Below are 19345 nucleotides of genomic sequence, written 5' to 3'. Positions count from 1 at the left end.
TTTGTGGGCAAAACCTTCTGCCCCAAACAGCAGGTGCAGGGTTCAAATTTGTTTTCTTCCCTAAATGTCATCTGTCGCTTTGCACCCGGACAACTCTACCCTCATTATCCTCACCATCATTCCCTTTTGTTTTTCAAACTTACCAGCACCATGGGGGAGTATTTCTCAGGCAGCACCCACTGTTCCAAAGCTATTTTGGGTTGCGGGGCTACTCCCCGTCGTAGTCCGTGGTTACCAGGGGCTTCCCTGGGCAGGGCCCTAGCGACTGGCAGGTGGTTCACACTCATCCGTCTTCGAGGCCTGTCTTTCTCCATCCTGTGTCTGGACTGTGGCAGCAGAAAGAGGCTCAGGGTGACGGCATCCACGGCGACCCTCGGTGCGACCTCTGGGGAAGCTTCCAGCTCTGCACTGTTTCCTTAGCCGAGCAACCACCTCTCACGGCCCGGCCACACCCACGTGAGTGCCGCTGAGGGTGGCTGTGAGATAACTTGCTCTCTGCCTTGTACCTGGCTCTTCTCTGCTGCTGGGCCTCTGCCAGCCGACCAGCTGATATTAGGTCCGGCTGCTTCCCTGCAAAACGACCCTCGCCCCAGCACAGAGCCCAGGGTGTTCTGGGGTCCAGGGGACCCCACTGTGGATGGGCCTCAAAGCACATTATTTCACAGACAGCCTCTTGGCACCTTCCCCAATTAATCTTTTGTTTAGTCCCTTTTGTTCATTACTGTGAAGTCAGTGCCTGACCTGGCCTTGAAACCCGTTATGGCCCAGAAACCCCCTCTGCTGTTCCGCCTTTGATGTGTGCAAGGCGGGAGGGGGCTTTGCTGCCACACAAAGAACGGGCACACTGTAACAAAGGGAGACAGATGCTGGGTGGAAAGGCCATAAAGATAATGATGCCCTCAGGCCAGGAGCTGCTCAGATTCCAGAGCAACTTGGGAATTTCCTCAATCAGAGCCGATGTGTTTGTGCAGGGGAAGCAGCAGACGCTGTGGGTGACGCAGGGCTGGAGAGCAGGTGCACACGCCTGCCCGGTACCGGGTGTGTGTGTGGGGGGGGGGCGGTTCAGTGGAATAAATAACCACGGCTTGGAGCACATGAATGAGATCAAAGATGTTGGTAGAAAAGCCACTTTGAGTGATAATTGAGAGGAATTTTAACGATTACAAATGGAAGACTAGAAAGGCCAGAGCAGGGCCCGCTGAGTCCTGGGGAGCACAGGAGCAGGCCCCCCGGGGGGAAGGGAAGCAGGCCGGCAGGTCCCTGATTGCCAACAACGTGTAAGTTATTCTCAGAGAGCGAGTTCCTGCGTCACTGCCTCAGCCCATCACCTCTGCACGTTAGTGTTTCCCAATGGATCGGATGAGGGATGGTCACGATATTTAAAGCAAATGAGTGCCTTTTCCCTCTGGATGAAATCTCGCAGGGTTTTTACGTGTGAAGACACAAAACAGAGCTGCTGCTGGGGACAGAAAGGGGGTCGGTGGGGGCGAGGGGATGGAGTCTGCCTCGGACCCACATAGCAACCCCTAAGACAAAAGAGGTTTATGTGCATGTGTGATCGTGTGTGTCATGTATGTATGTGTACGTGCATGCATGTGAATATGCGTACATGTGTGGTGTGCGTGTGTGTACATGTGTGTATGTGTGTACGTGAGTGTGTGCATGTGTGGGTGTGGTGTGTGTGTGTGCATATGTGTGGGTAAGGTGTGCATGCGTGTGCACATACGTACATGTGAGTGTGCATATGTGTGGGTGAGGTGTGTGTGCGTGTGTGCATGTGCGTACATGTGAGTGTGTGCATATGCGTGGGTGTGGTGTGCGTGTGCGTGTCCGTGTGTGCGTGTGTGTACACGTGAGTGTGTGCATGTGTGGGTGAGGTGTGTGTGCGTGTGTCCGTGTGTGCGTGTGTGTACACGTGAGTGTGTGCATGTGTGGGTGAGGTGTGTGTGCGTGTGTCCGTGTGTGCGTGTGTGTACACGTGAGTGTGTGCATGTGTGGGTGAGGTGTGTGTGCGTGTGTGCATGTGTGCATGCGCATACATGTGAGTGTGTGCATATGCGTGGGTGTGGTGTGCGTGCGTGTACACGTGAGTGTGTGCATATGCGTGGGTGTGGTGTGCGTGCGTGTACACGTGAGTGTGTGCATATGCGTGGGTGTGGTGTGCGTGCGCGTGTCCGTGTGTGCGTGTGCGTACACGTGAGTGTGTGCATATGCGTGGGTGTGCTGTGCGTGTGTGTGTGTACGTGTGTACACGCGGAGGCAACTGGTTATCACTAGGTTTCCCATCTCTTTTCTGACTTGTAGTATCAAACGTTAGCACTAAGCCTCAGAGTCCAGTTTCCTGAAAGACAGTCATGTCGTGTGTGTTCCTTTTCTTGTTATTTTCCTTGATGGTAACAATTTCTTCACTTTCCTTTCTGCCGTTCTTGCGCATCTATGCACTTTTTGTTGCGTGTTGTGCATTTTTAGGAGCGTATAGCGTTTAATAACATTTCCTGGAGATGAGGATTGTATAAGCTTCGTTTGTAACACTCACAGCCTTTCAAATACTCTTTGAGCTCAGAAGTACAACTGTGTGTGAACCCTTACGACCGCGGGTTATTCCCGACGGCGTCCGCGGGTCCTCAGCCTCGCCCGCCGCCCCCGCTGACGCCACAGGAGGCAGAGAACGGTGGCACCGCCCGGTTCCTGATCCGCGAATGAAGAGCAGATACAAGGCCTGTTGTTTTACACGATTGAGCGTCAGCCGCTCTGTTGTGCCGAGAGACAAAACTGGGAGACTGTAAGAGACGGTCGAGGAGCAGTGCATGCTGGGGTTTGGGGGGCCGCACTTCCTGGGGGGACGGGGACTGAAACGCAGAGGGTTCCGGCAGTGTGGGCATCAGCCTGAGCCCACGGCATAGAAGGCGCAGGCTGCTTCTTGGTGCTTCTGCAGAGGTGGGAAGGGGCACGTTCTCACACACACCGAAGCGAACCGTGAGGAATCCAGGCAGCGAGTGCCGACAAAGCCCTGCCATTGGCCTTGGGGATGATGGTGTCCCCGGCCTTCCTTGGAGCCCCCTCAGCTCGGCAGGATCGCCCACCCGTCCGCACCGGCTCTCAGTCTGGGGGAAAACAACCTCAGGTTGGCCGGAGGTGAGGCACAGGCACCAGTCTTGCTCTTTTGTGATGATTCGGTAGCAAGATTCTGTGACAAGCAATTACCAGATGCACATTAAGGTGCAAACAGGAGTCGGGGCGGGGGTGGCCCCTGGGGTTTCTTTTGCTAAGGAGCGTATGATTTGGGAATTGGTTACAAGAGAGATGGAGATTTCCTTTAGGGGTTCCGTACGGAGCACAGTGTCCCCAAACAACTTTAGGACCAGAGGTTCTTGCTGACAGAGCTCGGGTCTACTCACAGACGTCGTCCCCATACTGCGCCATCAGGACGAGACAAATGTCCGGAGTCCGTGCAGCTCGGGGCGTGTGTTTGCGGGTGCAAGTCGAGGGGGATGTCCTCTTTCCCATACACCCGCCCCCGCCGGCGGCCTGACTTGTTAAGCCAAACATCACAGAGACAACTTGCTTACAGGAACCGCTGTGTTCGGGGCGGCGGCCCGAGTCCAGCCCTCAGCTTCTCTCTCTGCAGGTGCAATCCCAAGCCTGCGAGCGGAGACTCGGCATGAATGGACTTGCCAGTCTCAAGACAGAAATGATGCCATTTGGCACCTTTCCTGACCACCGAGCTTCTGAACACAGAAGGGAGTTTGCACCAGCAGGTCACGGGGACGGGGGCCGAGACAGTCAGCCCACCGCGAGGACGCAGCCCAGAAGCTTACTTCCATCCAGCCCGCAGGAACAGGTATCACTGAGGATTCACCCAAAGCCTGGCGTGTCTTTTTAATTAAGAAATTCGGCGGGAAACAATGCACGGCATTGTCCGATGTGCTGTGGGGCACACTCCTACCTTTTGTGATTTTTATCTCTTACGACACAATTGCCTTCCGGCCCATTACTTACGCGGCAAAAATGGTTTTGGCAAAAATGCTTGTGGCAACTGTGTGTACGGAGAAACTACTCAGAACCATCGCCATTAGCTGTGATGATGATTCTTATTTTTTTTTAATTTTTTTTAACATTTGTTTATTATTGAAAGACAGAGGGAGACAGAGCGTGAGCAGGGGAGGGGCAGAGAGAGAAAGGGAGACACAGAATCCCAAGCAGGCTGCAGGCACAGAGCCGGGTGGGGGGCTCGAACTCACAAACCGCGAGATCACGACCTGAGCTGAAGTCGGACGCTCAACCGACTGAGCCACCCAGGCGCCCCATGATGATGATTCTTTTGATGACCACGCAGGCTGTCAAAATTTGACTGTGTGCTTTCAACTTTTCCAGGAACAGCCTGCAAGGGCAGTGACCCCAGCTTTTCTGGAGACCCCATGACTGTTCACTGCTATGAAATATGGAGCAAAATCCCCCCCCACCAAGAAGCCCTGCTTTCCTTCAAGGGAGGAGAGGGTTGGAGAAGGAAGCCCGGACTCACACGGGTGAGGGTCAGGACAAGACATCTGGTGGCTGCCCCCGTTCTGTTTGGGCTACTGTCTTGTCACTGAGCTGGACACATTTTAGGGCACATTGATTTTCTAATTTTGCAAGATACAGCCTATTTGTCAGAGGATGAATGTTTTCATCTATGACTAAGAGTGTCCTCTACTTGATTTCGGGCCAGTGGACTCTTGATTTCGGGTCATGATCCCAGGGTCGTGGGATCGAGCCCCGCTTCTGACTCTGTACCGAGCATGGAGCCTGTTTGGGATTCTCTCTCCCCCCCTCTCTCTCCCTCCCAAATGAAAAACTGTTCTAAGAAAACAAATTTTTAAAGTTTAAGAAGAGATTCTCCTCTACTGGTCCCTGGGATGGAACGGTCGTGCCCATTCCCCTCTGTTGAAGTGGAGGGGGAGGGAGACACCCCCACACTCACGCACGCTAATCCATTTACTTGTTCAACAACGTGTGACCCGTCCCTGCCGCGGCCCAGGTCCTGCTTTAGGCGGGGTGATACAGCAGCTGGTAAAGGAGTCGTGAGGTCATGAACCGCTAGAGTAATGGGGCCATCATGAGGTTTTTGTACTCACTTTGTGTGAGGTGGGAAGACGGGGCTGGGTTTAAGCGGAGAAATGACCGTGGAGGCAGACTGCCGACGTCGGAGGTTTGCCGTATTTCAGAGTTAGCCAGTGGTCCTGACGCAGCGTTACCCGCGTGTGCTCGCCAAGACACTGTCACTCGCCGCGAAGTCAGCAGGTGCGAAGCGCCCTGGGCTGGCTCCGCCGGGCCCAGACCACGGGACGGGCGGCGGGAGGGTTTCTAAATCTCTCCGGAGGGTCACACTAGGTGTAGAGTCAAAAGCTGTTTGCTATTCAAGCCTGCCCCCCGAGGCCTAAACTTCGCAGAAACACCGGACACCCCAGGAGAACCGTTTCCAGCCGCGATGTGACGGGACCTGTGTCCTTGCCTTCTGGCTGTTTGGGTCTCACTCCGGCCGGCCGTACTGAGCTATGATTGACAGACAAAAATTGTACCGCCGGGGGCATCCGTTGGGCTTTCGGACCCATTGGCTCCTGGAATCACCTAAGAAGTATACACTTTCTGAGAAATAGTTATCGGTCTGTTGTTGGTCATTGGTAAGTCCTGAGCACAGGGCCCATGGCTGTAAAATAATCTAGAAAGTAAGACGACCTAAATCTATACAATAAGAGCCCACCCCCCTATTTTGATGTGTGTGCGGGCAGAAGCCTCACGTGGCTGAGTGAATCTTTCACCAGGAAGCGGTAAAAGACTAGGAAGTGGTCTTTCCAGCAGCAGGAAAGACCCAGGCGAGGCAGGCAGGGTCTCAGGGTTCCTGATGCCTCCCCGGCCTCTTGTCCAAGGAGATGGTGACCCCACTTGGTGCAGTGAGGGCTGGGACATAGACCACCGCCCCCGCCCCCAAGTCCCTTACACAGGCCTGCGTCGCCGATGGCTCCCCCTATTAACTTCTGCCGGCCCACCTTGAGAGCAACCTGTCTGTGACCGAGCGTGGAAAGGAGCGCCCTGCACGGTGGCACGGACAGCCCACCGGACAAAGTGGCTCCGCTGTGTTTTCGGACCGTGCTGTCCGGGCCCTTCAAGACCACGTCTGTTTCCCGTTCACGTTTCCTGAACCCATGGCATCGGACACCAGCCCGATCATGCTCTGTATCCACCGCCAGCAGCTGGGGGAATGTTTCCATAAACAATGAAATTTAATGAGTGGTTTCTAAAAAAAGACAAGATAATCCCATCCCGGCTGCACATCTCCAGTGACCAGAGTGGGGACTTAGCTCCACGGTTTGCCGCAAAGGCACTTGTTGTTTGCGCCGTGTGCTTGACCAGACCGTCTGCCCCTTCTTCTGCTGTAGGCTCTCCATTCACAGTCGGTGACAGCTTGGCCTCCCTGGGAGCCCCGCAACGGCCCCTTCCAGGCCTTTCTAAGGGCTCAGATACATAGGAGACCAAAGAGCCATGAAGAAAACAAAATCTGAGAGTTTTCAGAAACCCACTTAAAAATCTTTTCAGCATTCAAAATGTGGGGCTGAGCAATTATCAGATATGATGCTTTTTTTCTAGTTAAGCAATATAAAAATCTTTTTCTAGGGGCACCTGGGTCACTCAGTCAGTGAAGTGTCCGACTTTGGCTCAGGTCATGATCTCCCGGTCCGTGAGTTCCAGCCCTGCGTTGGGATCTCTTGCTGTCGGCACAGAGCCCGCGTCGGGTCCTCTGTCTCCCTCTCCCTCCTCCCCTCCCCTGCTCGTTCTCTTTCTCTCTCTTAAATAAATTGAAAACTGAAAAAAATGTTTTTCTATAAAAATACTTTTGTCCCTCTTACATACAACCCTTCCAGACAAGAACTCTAGATAAAAATAAGAAGCGAAGTTGGACACTTAAAGTTTTGGTTGCTAAATAAGGACACAATAAACAGAGCTGACACCTAGGACGACGGCCTTGAGAAGGAGGAGACACTACCGATCTTTGTTTTGGTCGAAACTACTCCCGAAAGCTCTCCCCTCCTCCCTGCCGCCCAAGTCCCTGAGATGCAGGCTGAGGGCCGAGCCTGTGGTCCCGCTGGCATCCTGCTGGTAATGTCGATGACGAGAAGGAGAGATGCCCAGCGCCTGCGCCCACCCCCAAAAATCACCTCTTCCTGTTGGCTACACCCATCGGGTACAGCGACCGATGTCACCGACAGAACAGGTCGAAGCTGCCCGCCCCAGGGAACACCTCTGAAACCACAGCCTGAATTATCCAAGCTGGACCAACAGGCCTGGAGGGGAGACCCCATTGTCAACCTGCTACCAATTACTACGCGCCCTACCTAGGGGGCCCTGACATCACCAACTCTCCCCAAGACTGGACTCGCAAGTGCCCTATGGGATTGGCTCCTCGTGTTCGGAGCTGTCAGGACATCACCTCTGCCTGGAGACATGCCGTCAGCCCTAAGCCCCCTGCCCTGCACAGGCGGGGCCCAAATGAGTGCCTTGGGCTGGGTGGAAAAGGCTCACACAAACATTAATTTTTTTTCATGTATATTTATTTTTGAGAGACAGAGAGAGAGAGAGAGAGAGAGAGAGAGGGAGTAGGGGAAGGGCAGAGAGAGAGGGAGACACAGAAGCTAGCTGAAGCGGCTCCAAGCTGCCAACACGGAGCCCAATGCGGGGCTTAAACTCAGGAACGGTGAGATCATGACCTGAGCCAAAGTCGGACGTTTAACTGCCTGAGCCACCTAGATGTTCCGCAAGCAAACATTTTTAAAAGCTGCGGAACTCTTGTAAAGTAGACCCGGAGAGACTAGGAGGCCTCTTTTCCCGACTTGGTAAGTGGGAGACTCATATCTGCCGCAGACATTCAACCCTCCAGGTAGGCCTACTCCTCTCCTCAGTGGTTTTGACCAAAGCCATGAGCCTTGTGGTCTCAAACTCATTTTCGGGTCTCAACACGGCCCTTCAAAGTCTAGCCCACTCAAGTCTGTGATAGAATAGTCTGTTTTTCACTTGGGTCCTAAGAAAATCAGGGAGTAGAGTGGAAGAGTCCTGCTCCAGGCCCAAATCCTGCATGTGGCTTCCCAGGCTTGCTCATGGCCACCACAGGGGCTTTACCTGGCAGGTGTCCCAGGCACAGGGCGCATCAAGGGTGCTGCCATCTTTGAGGGAGTTGTAGTCAAGGACTCAGGGCCACCCCTCCAATCAGACATGCTTTCACACATGTCTATACCCCAGCTCAAGTGGATTCCTTTGGAGGCCATCTGTGGTGGCTTCCTGAAGGGTGCCTGCAAAGACCTCCTTGTGGGGCCACAGGGGAAACTTGAAGACAATTTTCTCCTCTCTGACTTTTGACCCCCGGTTCTTCCTGCTCTCCCTGCCCTTGGCCCTGTTTCGTAACACTGCGGGAGCCTTTTCTGGGCAAGGATATGGCTTCCATCTGTGCTGAACCTCTTGACCCCGATGGTGGTCCATTGCATGGGAGGAAGCCAAGTAGAGAGAGACACTGTCTCTATTTACAGATGACATGACTGTCTACATAGACAATTCCAAGGCTTACACACACACACACACACACACACACACACACACAAACTTGAGTTGCAAGATACAAAGTCAACACACAGACATCAATCATCTCGTTGTATACTAGCAATGGAGAGCTGGAAACAGAAATCAAAACACTATGCCATTTACAACTACTAAAAAATAAAGAAGGAAATAACTGAAGTCTAGATCTAACAAAACTGTTAGGGGCTATAGAGTGAAAACTTGGAAAATGTTAACTGAGTAAATCAAGGAAGGTCTACATAAGTGGACAATTCTCCTCCAACTAATCCAGGTGGTGGCCTGTCATCTAACCTTATTCCTTTCTAACGCCGAATCCCATGGCATCGTGCAGACACATCACGTAGTGTTTAGCCACACAGCTGTTGATGGGCACTTGGGTTGGGTCCACCTCTGGGCCTTTGTGGATGTGCTGCTTGGAACATTTGTGGTTAAGAATCTGTCTGACAGCTGCTTTCAGATCTTTTGAGCATACACCTCACTGTGGAATTGCTGGGTCATATGGTCATTCTATGTCTAACTTTTTGAGGAACTGAACATCTTATCGGCAGCGACCGCATCATTTTACGTTCCAACCAATGGTGTGCAGGGTTCTAATTTCCTCAAAACCTTGTCAGGACTTATTTTACTTTACTTTAATTTAATTTAATTTTATTTTATTTTATTTTATTTTATTATTTTATTTATTATAGTACTTTATTTTACTTTACTTTAAATTTACTTTACTTTACTTGAATTAGAGCCATCCTAGTAGATGTGTGGTTTTGATTTGCATCACCCTAATGACTACCCTTTTCGTGTGGTTGTTGGCTATTTGTATACGTTCTTTGGGGAGACTTCTATGCAAGTTCTTTGTGCAGCTTTTAGCTGAATTATTTGCCTTTTTGTGGTTGAGTTGTAAAAGATTCTGTGTAGTCTGGTTATTAAACCCGTATCAGACATGGGCTTTGCAAACATCTTCCCCCATTCTGTGGTTTGTCTTTTCACTCTCTTGAGAGCACTCTTTGATGTACACAAGCTTTTAATTTTAATGAAATGCAACTAATCTTTCTTTTCCTGCCTGTGATTTTAGTGTCATCGTTAAGAAACTACTGTCCGATCCAAGGACATAAAGGTTTGCCTGGGTGTTTTCTTCTAAGTCTTTTCTACTTTGAGCCCTTAAACTTAAATCTTTCTTTTTCTTCTATTTTGAGCTATTTTTGTACATGGTGTAAGGTAAAGGATCTTCGGGGATATTCAGTTTTCCCAGCACCATTTCTTGAAGACATTGTTCTTTCCCCCATTGAATTGTCTTAAAATCAATTAAGCTCTTTTCTGTGGTCAAGATACATATGCTTTTGTCAATTTGGTTAATATTTTTCAATGAGCCAATTTTGGCTTTGTTGATTTTCTGTATTGTCTTTTTAATCCTATATGTCATTTATTTCTGTTCTAATCTTTATTTTTTCCCCTTTCTTCTGTTAGCTTTGAATTTACTTTGCTTTTATTTATTTACTTATTTATTTACTTACTTACTTACTTATTTACTTATTTATTTTCTTCTCTTAAGGTGGAGGGATAGGTTATTGGTTTGAGATCTTCCTTATTTTTAAAATATAACTGTTAACAGCTACACATTTCCCTCTAAGCCCTGCTTTAGCTACGTCTCAAATTGTAGCATGCTGTGTTTTATTTTTGATTCATATCAAAATATTTTCTAATTTCCATTTTTATTTCCTCTTAACTCGTTGGTTAGTGAGTAGTGAGTGGTTAATGCCCGCAACCTTTGGGAGTATTTCATAGTTCTTCTATCATTCATTTCTAGCTTTATTCCATTGCGACCAGAGAAGATGTTCTGTATTACTTCAGTCTTTTAAATGTATTGAGGCTTATTTTATGGCTGAATATATGGTCAGTCCTAGAGAACATTCCATGTGCATTTGAGGAAAATGTCTATTCTCCTGTGGTTAGGTGGGGAATTCTGAAAATGTCTGTTAAGTCTACTTGGTATGTAGTGTTGTTCAGGTCTGCTCTTTCCTTCTTGTTCTTCTGGCTAATCATTCTACCCATTGTTAATAACGTAGCCCTGAGTTCTCCAAGTCTTGTGAAATTGTCTATTTCTCCCTTCAATTCCACCAATTTTGACTTCATACATTTTGGGGCTCTGTTTTCAGATTCATATATGTTGGTAATTGATACATCTTTCTGATGAACTTTTCCTTTTGTCATTATAAAATGTCTTTCTTTAGCTCAAGTAATGCTTTTTGTTTTAGGTGATTTTGTCTGATACGTGTAGCCACGCCAGCTTTCTTATGATTAATATTTTTATTTGCTTGCTTTTCTCCCTCAATCCACTTTTTTATTTTCATCATATATGTATCTTTGAATGTAATCGTTTTCTTGTAGACCAAATATAGTTGGATCATGTGTTTTTTTAATTGAATCTATTTAGACTTAATGGAATTACTATTAAAGTATGTTTTGCGCCTGCCATTTTGGAATTTGTTTTCTACATGTTTTATATCTATTTTTGTTCCTTTATACTCGGCTATTGTCTTGTTTCTTATTAAATAGGTATTTTCTAGTTACCATTTAATTCTATTGATATTTCTTTTACTATATATATATATATGTATATATATATTTATAATTTTTTTAATGTTTATTTTTGAAAGAGAGAGAAAGAGACAGAGACAGAGCACAAGTGGGGGAGGAGTAGAGAGAAAGAGGGAGACACAGAATCCAAAGCAGTCTCCAGGCTCTGGGCTGTCAGCACAGAGCCTGATGTGGGGTTCGAACCCAGGAACCATGAGATCATGACCTGAGTCGAAGTCAGATGCTTAACCGACTGAGTCACCCAGGCGCCCCTCTTTAACTATGTATGTTGTTCAATTTATATTCTTATTGGTTGCTTTGAGGATGACAATGAGCATCTTAATTTATAACAATCTCCTTTTCAATAATGCCAACATACTATAAGTACATACTAGCTTTGCTCCTATATATACTTTCTCTTCCCTTTCTTTGTGCTATTATCATTATACAAATGAGCTCTTTATACACTGTAAGTTTATCAACACAGTTTTATAATATTGCTTCCTTCAATTGTCTTTTAAATTAAGTAGGAGAAAAAAGTTACAAACCGAATGTATCTATACAATACTGCCCTTTGTATTTACCTGTGTAGTTATCGTTATCAGTCTTCTTAATTTCTTCATATGGATTTGAGTTACTGGCTAGTGCCCTTGCATTTGAGCATGAAAGACTTCCTTTACTATTTTTTATAAAGCACATTGTCTATGTTTGATATCCTCAGTATTTCTTTGTCTGAGAATGTCTGGAATTCTTTATTTTTTAAAGGGCAGTTTTGGTGAAAACAGAATTCTTGGTTGACTTCTTCTTTCAGCACTTTGCATATGCCTTCCATCACTTTCTGGCCCCCGTAGTTTCCAGTGAATAATCACTGATTAACTTTATTGAGGCTCCTTCTGTGTGGTGGGTCACTTCTCTTCTGCTGCTTTCAAGATCCTCTCTTTTCTTTGTCTTTAAACAGTTGGATTATGCTGTGTCTTTGTGCCAGGCTCTTCGTTTATCCTATCAGCTCACTGAGCTTCTGGGATGTGTAGATTAACATTTTTCATCAAATTTTCAATCATTATTTTTTTTAGCTATTCCTCTCATCCTTTTCCCCCCTCTTTTTTCATTTTGGGACTCCCATTATGTGAATGTTGGTAAGTTTGAGAGTATCCCACTGGTCTCTGGGGCTCTTTGTATTTTTCTTTGTTGTTTTCTTTTTATCTCTAGAACATATATTTGACTGAAAGTACCCTATCTTTGTGTTTGCTTATTCTTTCTTCTGTCAACTTAAAGCTGCTAAGTGAGCCTCTCTAGAATTTCTTTGTTATTTTTTTTTAATTTCCCTTTATTGATATTCTCTGTCTGTTGAGATTATTCACTTTTTTTTAAGTTTATTTATTTATTTTGAGAGAGAGAGAGAGGGAGAGAAAGTGTGAGTGGGGGAGGGGCAGAGAGAGAGGGAGAGAGAATTCCAGGCAGGTTCGATGCTGTTAGTTCAGAGCTTGATGTGGGGATCCATCCCACAAACTGTGAGATCATGACCTGAACGGAAATTAAGAGTTGAATGATTAACCGACTGAGCCCCCCAGGCTCCCCTGGTGAGATGATTCTTCTTCTTTTTAATCTTTTTAATGGTTATTTATTTATTTATACTCAACTTTTAAAAAATGTTTATTTATTTTTGAGAGAGACAGAGACAGAGCATGAGTGGGGGAGGGGCAGAAAGAGAGGGAGACAGAATCCAAAGCAGGCTCCAGGCTCCGAGCTGTCAGCACAGAGCCCAATGTGGGCTTGAACTCACAAACCGTGAGATCATGACCTGAGCCAAAGTCGGATGCTTAACTGACTGAGCCACCCAGGCGGCCCAGTGTTTATTTATTTTTGAGAGCACAAGCAGGGGAGTGGCAAAGAGAGAGAAGGAGACACAGAATCCGAAGCAGGCTCCAGGCCCTGAGCTGTCAGCACAGAGCCCGACGTGGGACTCAAACTCACAAACCACAAGATCATGACCAGAACTGACTGAGCCACTCAGGCTCCCCAAAATGGGGAGTGTTTTTGAGTTGATGGAACAGTTGCAGTCATCATGAATCTATATATGCTATAATATTTCACATGCTGTTCTCCCCAACAAATAGTGCCTGTAAAAACTAGTGAAATGTGAATATGATCTGTATTGGATTTCATTGTATTTCACTAATACCAACTTATTTTAATGATATGCTACAATTACAGATATATTATCATTAGGGGAAGCTGGGAGAACGTTGGTGGGCAGTTGGGCTGTTGGCTTGGCTCTAATCTCTCTTTTTTTTAATTTAGGGAGGCAGAGCCGGCTTTTTAAAAAAGAATTTTTTTAATGTTTATTTATTTTTGAGAGAGAGAGAGAGAGAGAGAGAGAGAGCAAGAAGGGGAGGGGCAGAGAGCGAGGGAGACACAGAATCCGAAGCAGGCTTCAGGCTCCGAGCCATCAGCACAGAGCCCAATGCGGGGCTCGAACTCACGAACTGTGAGATCGTGACCTGAGCTGAAATCAGACGCTCAACTGACTGAGCCACCCAGGCGCCCCCAGAGCCGACTTAAAGTAACCCCTGCCTGGCCTCTGCCCTGAGCCCCTCCTTGGCGGCCGAACGAAGGGGGATTCCTTGGCAGGTGCCCACTCACGGCTCACATCACACATCTGTGTGCCCACGGCCGGGCCAGTGGACGTGCCCTCGGAGATTCTTCAGGCTCATTCCAGCAATGCCAGCTCATGCTTGGCATCACAAGGATTTAATCAGCTCCAAATGGTTTCTTCCAATTTGTCCCAAAATGTTATTGTAGCAGATGCAGTGTGCTTTGAAGTTGGTATGCGGTTATAGTCATCTCCTAGTCAAAATAGAGGAAGCTGTCTTCTCCAAAATTCATTTAAAGAGATTTGTAATTCCGTATTCGTGTTCATATCTTTTCTGGAAGGTCTGAAGCCAATTCTTTATCCCTGGCTATAATGACAATCTTGATTGTCACCTAGGCTCGGTGAATGGATTTTCCAGTAGTGTTACTATGTATCTATTCTGGGATTATTTGTAACCGTCAGGCTTAAATGGGGGTGGATTGTCTATTGTCCTATGGTTAATGGAGAAATCTGTAACTTTGCAAGTTTCTGTGTGGGCAAGAGAGTCTCCCAAGTGGCTTAAACAATCAGACGTCTGAGTGGATCCAGTCTGGGCTGGAGATGGAATGCGTGTGCTCCTATGCGCAAAGTTAGGGAAGGCTCAGGAAAGTTCTGGAAGCAGAGAGGCACAGGGGCAAGGGCAGGGCAGGCAGGAGCGGAGAGAAGAGGCTAATGCCAGGGGAAGGAGAGTCACAGAAAGGGCCTGGGAACTTGGAGGTGTGATGAAGAGGGAAAGAATCTAAGGTCATGGAGGGCTGGTGTGAGATCAAAGCATGGGGGAAGGGTGGGAGGAAGGGGAAGAAGGACAGAGACAAGGGACAGGAACAAGGGATTTAGTGAGGGAGCAGGGGGTGGACAGAGGCAATTTGGGCTGCTGCTAGAACATTCTCTCCAAGCACACCTCACTCTACAAGGAGCTTCTTTCCTTTTCAGGGCACACCGAGCCCCCGTTATAACTTCACGTCGATACTTGAGCAGTAAACAATCTGACCCCAAAGCGTCTTATGCCAGGAGCAGCGAAGCGTACAAACAGTAATGAGTAAGTTGGATGAAGCAAAACAAAACAAAACACAAATCTATTGTGGTCTTAAATTTTAAAAATAATTTATCTTTAATTCCTAAGGACTATATAAGTGTCGCCTACCTATTATTATAAAGTAGTATTTTAGCCAGTTTTTCTAAAATGTTCCTAAGAAAGCGAAGTCCTTGGGCAGCTCAGCCACCCATCAGGAAGGTCACCTCCCGGTACAGAACAGGATCAGCTAGAGGTGGAAGATTCTAGAGCCAGTCCTCTTGGACACCTGCATGTTTCCTCTCCCTCTGTGTCCCCCGAGCTGCAGGACACAAGAGGGGGCTCCAGGAGAGTGGCCGGGAGAAGCCCGAGGTTGGCCCCCCTGAGCTCGGTTCCATCCAGATGCAAGCTTCCTCAAACAGAGTGGGCACTAGGCGGGTGGCTGATCAGGGTGGTCAGCTCCATCAGGGCCAGGGTGCTCCCCACCCGGGTCTTAACCGGTCAAAACTGTGCAGAGGAGCCTGGGTCACCTTACCGAGTCTGACTGTGGGCAGCAGGTAGGGGCTGCTTCGAGCCCTGTTGAGAAGTTTAAGGCCAAGTCAGGGCCCAAAGAGTGCGGCCATCAGTCCATGACGTGAGGTGTGGGCTGTATGTTATTAGTCTCAAGACACGTGCTTCACCGTCTTAACTTTGTGAAACGCTTCCATTTAGAGTAGCTTAACGAAAATAAAATTACATCGGGGCTGAGATGAACAGTGAGAAAGAGAAAAGTGATTTAAAACTTGAACGTAAGACAAAAATATAAAGGCTGGGCCTCTTGATCCCATTTGGAGGCAGTTTTAACAGGCCCAGCCAGGCATTTCGTGAGGAGTGGGCTTTGGTCACGGCTAGCTAAGGGTCACAGACTTCGCGAGACCACTGTTCACTTGTACATATCTGACCTCTAGAGATGCCCATGGTCTGTCTGCTAGAGAAAACGACCCCCAAGAGTATAGTTTACTGACCAGTAAGGTGTTAGCGAGTCTCATATCTAACGCCACATCTCAGACTAACTGCCTTTGCCAAGTGGCCTTTGAAAAGCCTGCTCTTCAAAGAGAAAGCTAGGTCTTTGAACCAGCTTTGCAATCTTATCAGGTCCCTCATTAACTGGTAGGTCGAATAAAATCTTTGTCATGCATGCATTTTATGTTTGTGGGCCGGGCAGCCATGATTTTTCTTTTGAAAGTTATACTTTAACATGAACAGGATATCTAGCTGTGCCTGGATGTTTGTGATTCTCTGCGTCTCCCTTAAAACTCCACTTCAGAAAGCTTTTACAAACACTTCGATGACTGTTAATTATTTTAGTAATTTAATCTTTCAGCTGAAGCATAATCAGTGACTTAACGTTTCCTTTCTTTGATTGCTCCTAGGAGAAGTCGGGCTGTTGATCGGGCGGGTTATAAATATACATCTAAGAGAATAAGTTGTAGATTTTTAATAGCTGGCCTTATAAACTTGACAAGAAAAGGAAAAACATCCAGTTGGTGGGATGACTAGCGGACAAACTAAAAAGTTAAAAGCATATGCTTTTTAAAGAAAATGTAAATACATTAGTTGCAGAAATGTGCCTGTCTTGCTTCTGGAGGCTGACAAGCTATCTTGTCATTGTTGGTTGATGGTAATAGGTGTTGAAAGTGTCCCTGAACCCACAGCTGTACTCTGTGTGAGGGTCTCGGGGTTTTGAGACATTGGAATCATGGGAAGAGCTTTTGAAATGCTGATGCCTGGGTCCCATCTCCTGAAATCCTTTTTTTTTTTTTTTTAAGTTTATTTATTTATTCAGAGAGGGAGAGAGAGCATGGAAAGGGCAGAAAGAGAGGGAGAGAGAGAATCCCAAGCAGGCTCCACACTGTCAGTGCAGAGCACGATGCAGGGCTTGAACCCACGAACCCTGAGGTCATGACCTGGGCAGATATCAAGAGTTGGAGCCACCCAGGCACCCCCATCTCCTGAAATTGTAGTTTCACTGGTTTGGAGTGTGGCCTGACCATCGGTCTCTTTAAGTGCTACCCGGTAAACACCAACTTTGAGAACCCCGTTGACCTTGGCAATCATGCGGACCTCATTCAAAACAAATATTCTTGGTTCCTGCCACTCAGAGGTTCTGATTCAGATGGTTTGAAGTGGGGACCAACAGCCCCAAGTGTTGACGTCGATCAGGTCTGGCAACCACCAGCTAAAATAATTTATTTTGGTAATTATTGGTCATACAATCACATCTACTGGAAACTCTAACCATTGTCCTGAGCTGGTTTTGCTTATTCACATGTTTGTGACTTGGTATTTAGTATTTAGTAGGGAAATCTTGTTTTGAGAAAGAACAAGGTTCAGCTTTGAAGAAAGTCAAGGCACTTTCACAAGTGGAAATGCAAATAATTCTATGACTAAAGCCTGAAAGGTAGATCTTATTAAACTTCTGTCATTTTCACGGACAAATATTTGTCAATTAGGGACACATTTAATCGCGAGCGGGTAAAAATCGTTTCTCGGTGTTCTAACTTGAAATGTGCCAAAAATACCAAAGCTTGATAAAACCTTGGCCCCAATACACTATCACGATGCAGCCTGGAGCTGCGCTGGAAAATTATAAATATCTCCCTGAAATGCCCATGAAACTTTCAACAAAGGAACCTGCTGGTGCTCTCAATCGGGCAGGAAGAACACTCCAGCTGGCAAGAGGTGAGCCCCCTCCGCCTCTCTCCCCACCTGCACCACCGCTGACCCCCAAGAGGGTGAACATCAAAGGGTGCCTTTAGGGGCAATGAACACTGGTTGAACGCACTCCCCTTTTTAATTGTACACTCCTGAAAAAAAAATGGCAAGAACGTTGTAGTTGCGCATTCTGACAGAGATGTTGGTTAGGAGAATCCACTTTACTGCTAAAATCCAGACAGAAGAGAGAATTGTCAAACTGAAAGGTACTTGTCTTTCATTAGCTCTGGAACATTTTCTGACATTATTGCTAGAAATATTGTTCTTTCTCGACCAGAGCTACATTGCCCCTTTTCCTCTACCCCCTATGCCTCCTGACTTTTGTTATTTATAATTCGTCTCTGACGAAACAAGGCAGTTTTCACAGATCTATTTCTTGTTCCATGAGTTCCTCCTTCGGACACGTAAGCTGCTATTTAGAGTGTCCATTTTCTTTTTAAGTGTCATTTTATTTTTCTGGGCAGAAGTGACCACTGGACTCTTGCTTTTTCTCCCACTGGCCTCATCTGGTGCGACAGGGCCATGGGGCTACAGGCAGGGGACACTGGAAGGGCCTCCCTGCACCAGAGCCAGTGAGGGAGGGGACACCTGGAGGCCTGTGATCTTCTAGCACTAGCCGAGGCCAGTGACAGACCATCAGGAAAATAAAATAAGCAGAAAAAAAGTAGAATACTTAACACAGATGAAAGCCAAAAATAAGGAAATAGTAGAGAAAATGAAGAGAGTTTTATTTAAAAATATAAAGTTTAGGGGCGGGCCTGGGTGGCTCAGTTGGTTGAGCATCTGACTCTTGATTTCGGCTCAGGTCATGATCGCATGGTTTATGGGATCGAGCCCCACGTCAAGCTCTGTGCTCCCAGCGTGGAGCCTGCTTGGGATTCTCTCTCTCCCTCTCTTTCTCTCGAAATAAAATACATACACTTAAAAAAATAAAAGCATACGTTTCATTTGTTTGAAATGATTAAGTACAAAGAGGAAACCTTTGACGATCCATTTAAAAAGAAAAGAAAAAAACTTCAGAAATAATAAAGGTCATTCTTTATGGCGCAATCAAATTGTAAGACAATGAGATTTTTTGACAACTGTAGGAATAAGTTCGCAAATCTATGCGAAATAGATGCTTTCTCACAAAGCATGCTGTCCAAGTTAACCCAAAGGTAGAGGGGTAAATAGTTAATAGCCACACGGGATGATATAGTTTATGTGAATACAAACTGACCAATGTGGTTAAAGCCCATGATGTCATCAAGAGAGGAAAGGACGGTTGTTGGGGAGGGGTCCCCCGTGGAGAGAGAGGAGCCAGGAATGGGGTCGGTTAAGAGATGTCGCCAGCAGTAACTGTACTGTCTTTAAGAGAAAGCAAGGAGAGAAGTGGGACAAAGTGTTGGCCATTCTTGCTGGGGGAGAACTGGGGCCATCGACGTCCACGTTACTGTTCCCTGTGAGGGATTACTCAGCCCCAACTCCACGCGGGGTTAAAAAGAAGCCTTGTTAAGTTTCTGTAAGGATGTGAAAACCATTTGGTAAAATGCAGCATCCCTTTATGACAAGCACTTCTTAAATGGGGGATAGAAAGAGATCTCTTAAGGAAGCACGCAGACAACTTTGTCTTAACAGGCAGATGATAGAAACATTCCCGGCAAAAGAAGAAACACGATGTCCAACATCGCCACCTCAATTTTGGCTTTTACTTATTTCCCAAAGACGGCCAACAGCACCGCACATTTGGAAGAATCTGCTCCAACTTTCCTTAAGGTGATTTCACCGAATCT

The sequence above is a fragment of the Panthera tigris genome, chromosome D4 (assembly GCF_018350195.1).
Source record: "Panthera tigris isolate Pti1 chromosome D4, P.tigris_Pti1_mat1.1, whole genome shotgun sequence".
Classification (NCBI taxonomy): domain Eukaryota; kingdom Metazoa; phylum Chordata; class Mammalia; order Carnivora; family Felidae; genus Panthera; species Panthera tigris.
This window is presented reverse-complemented; position numbering follows the sequence as displayed.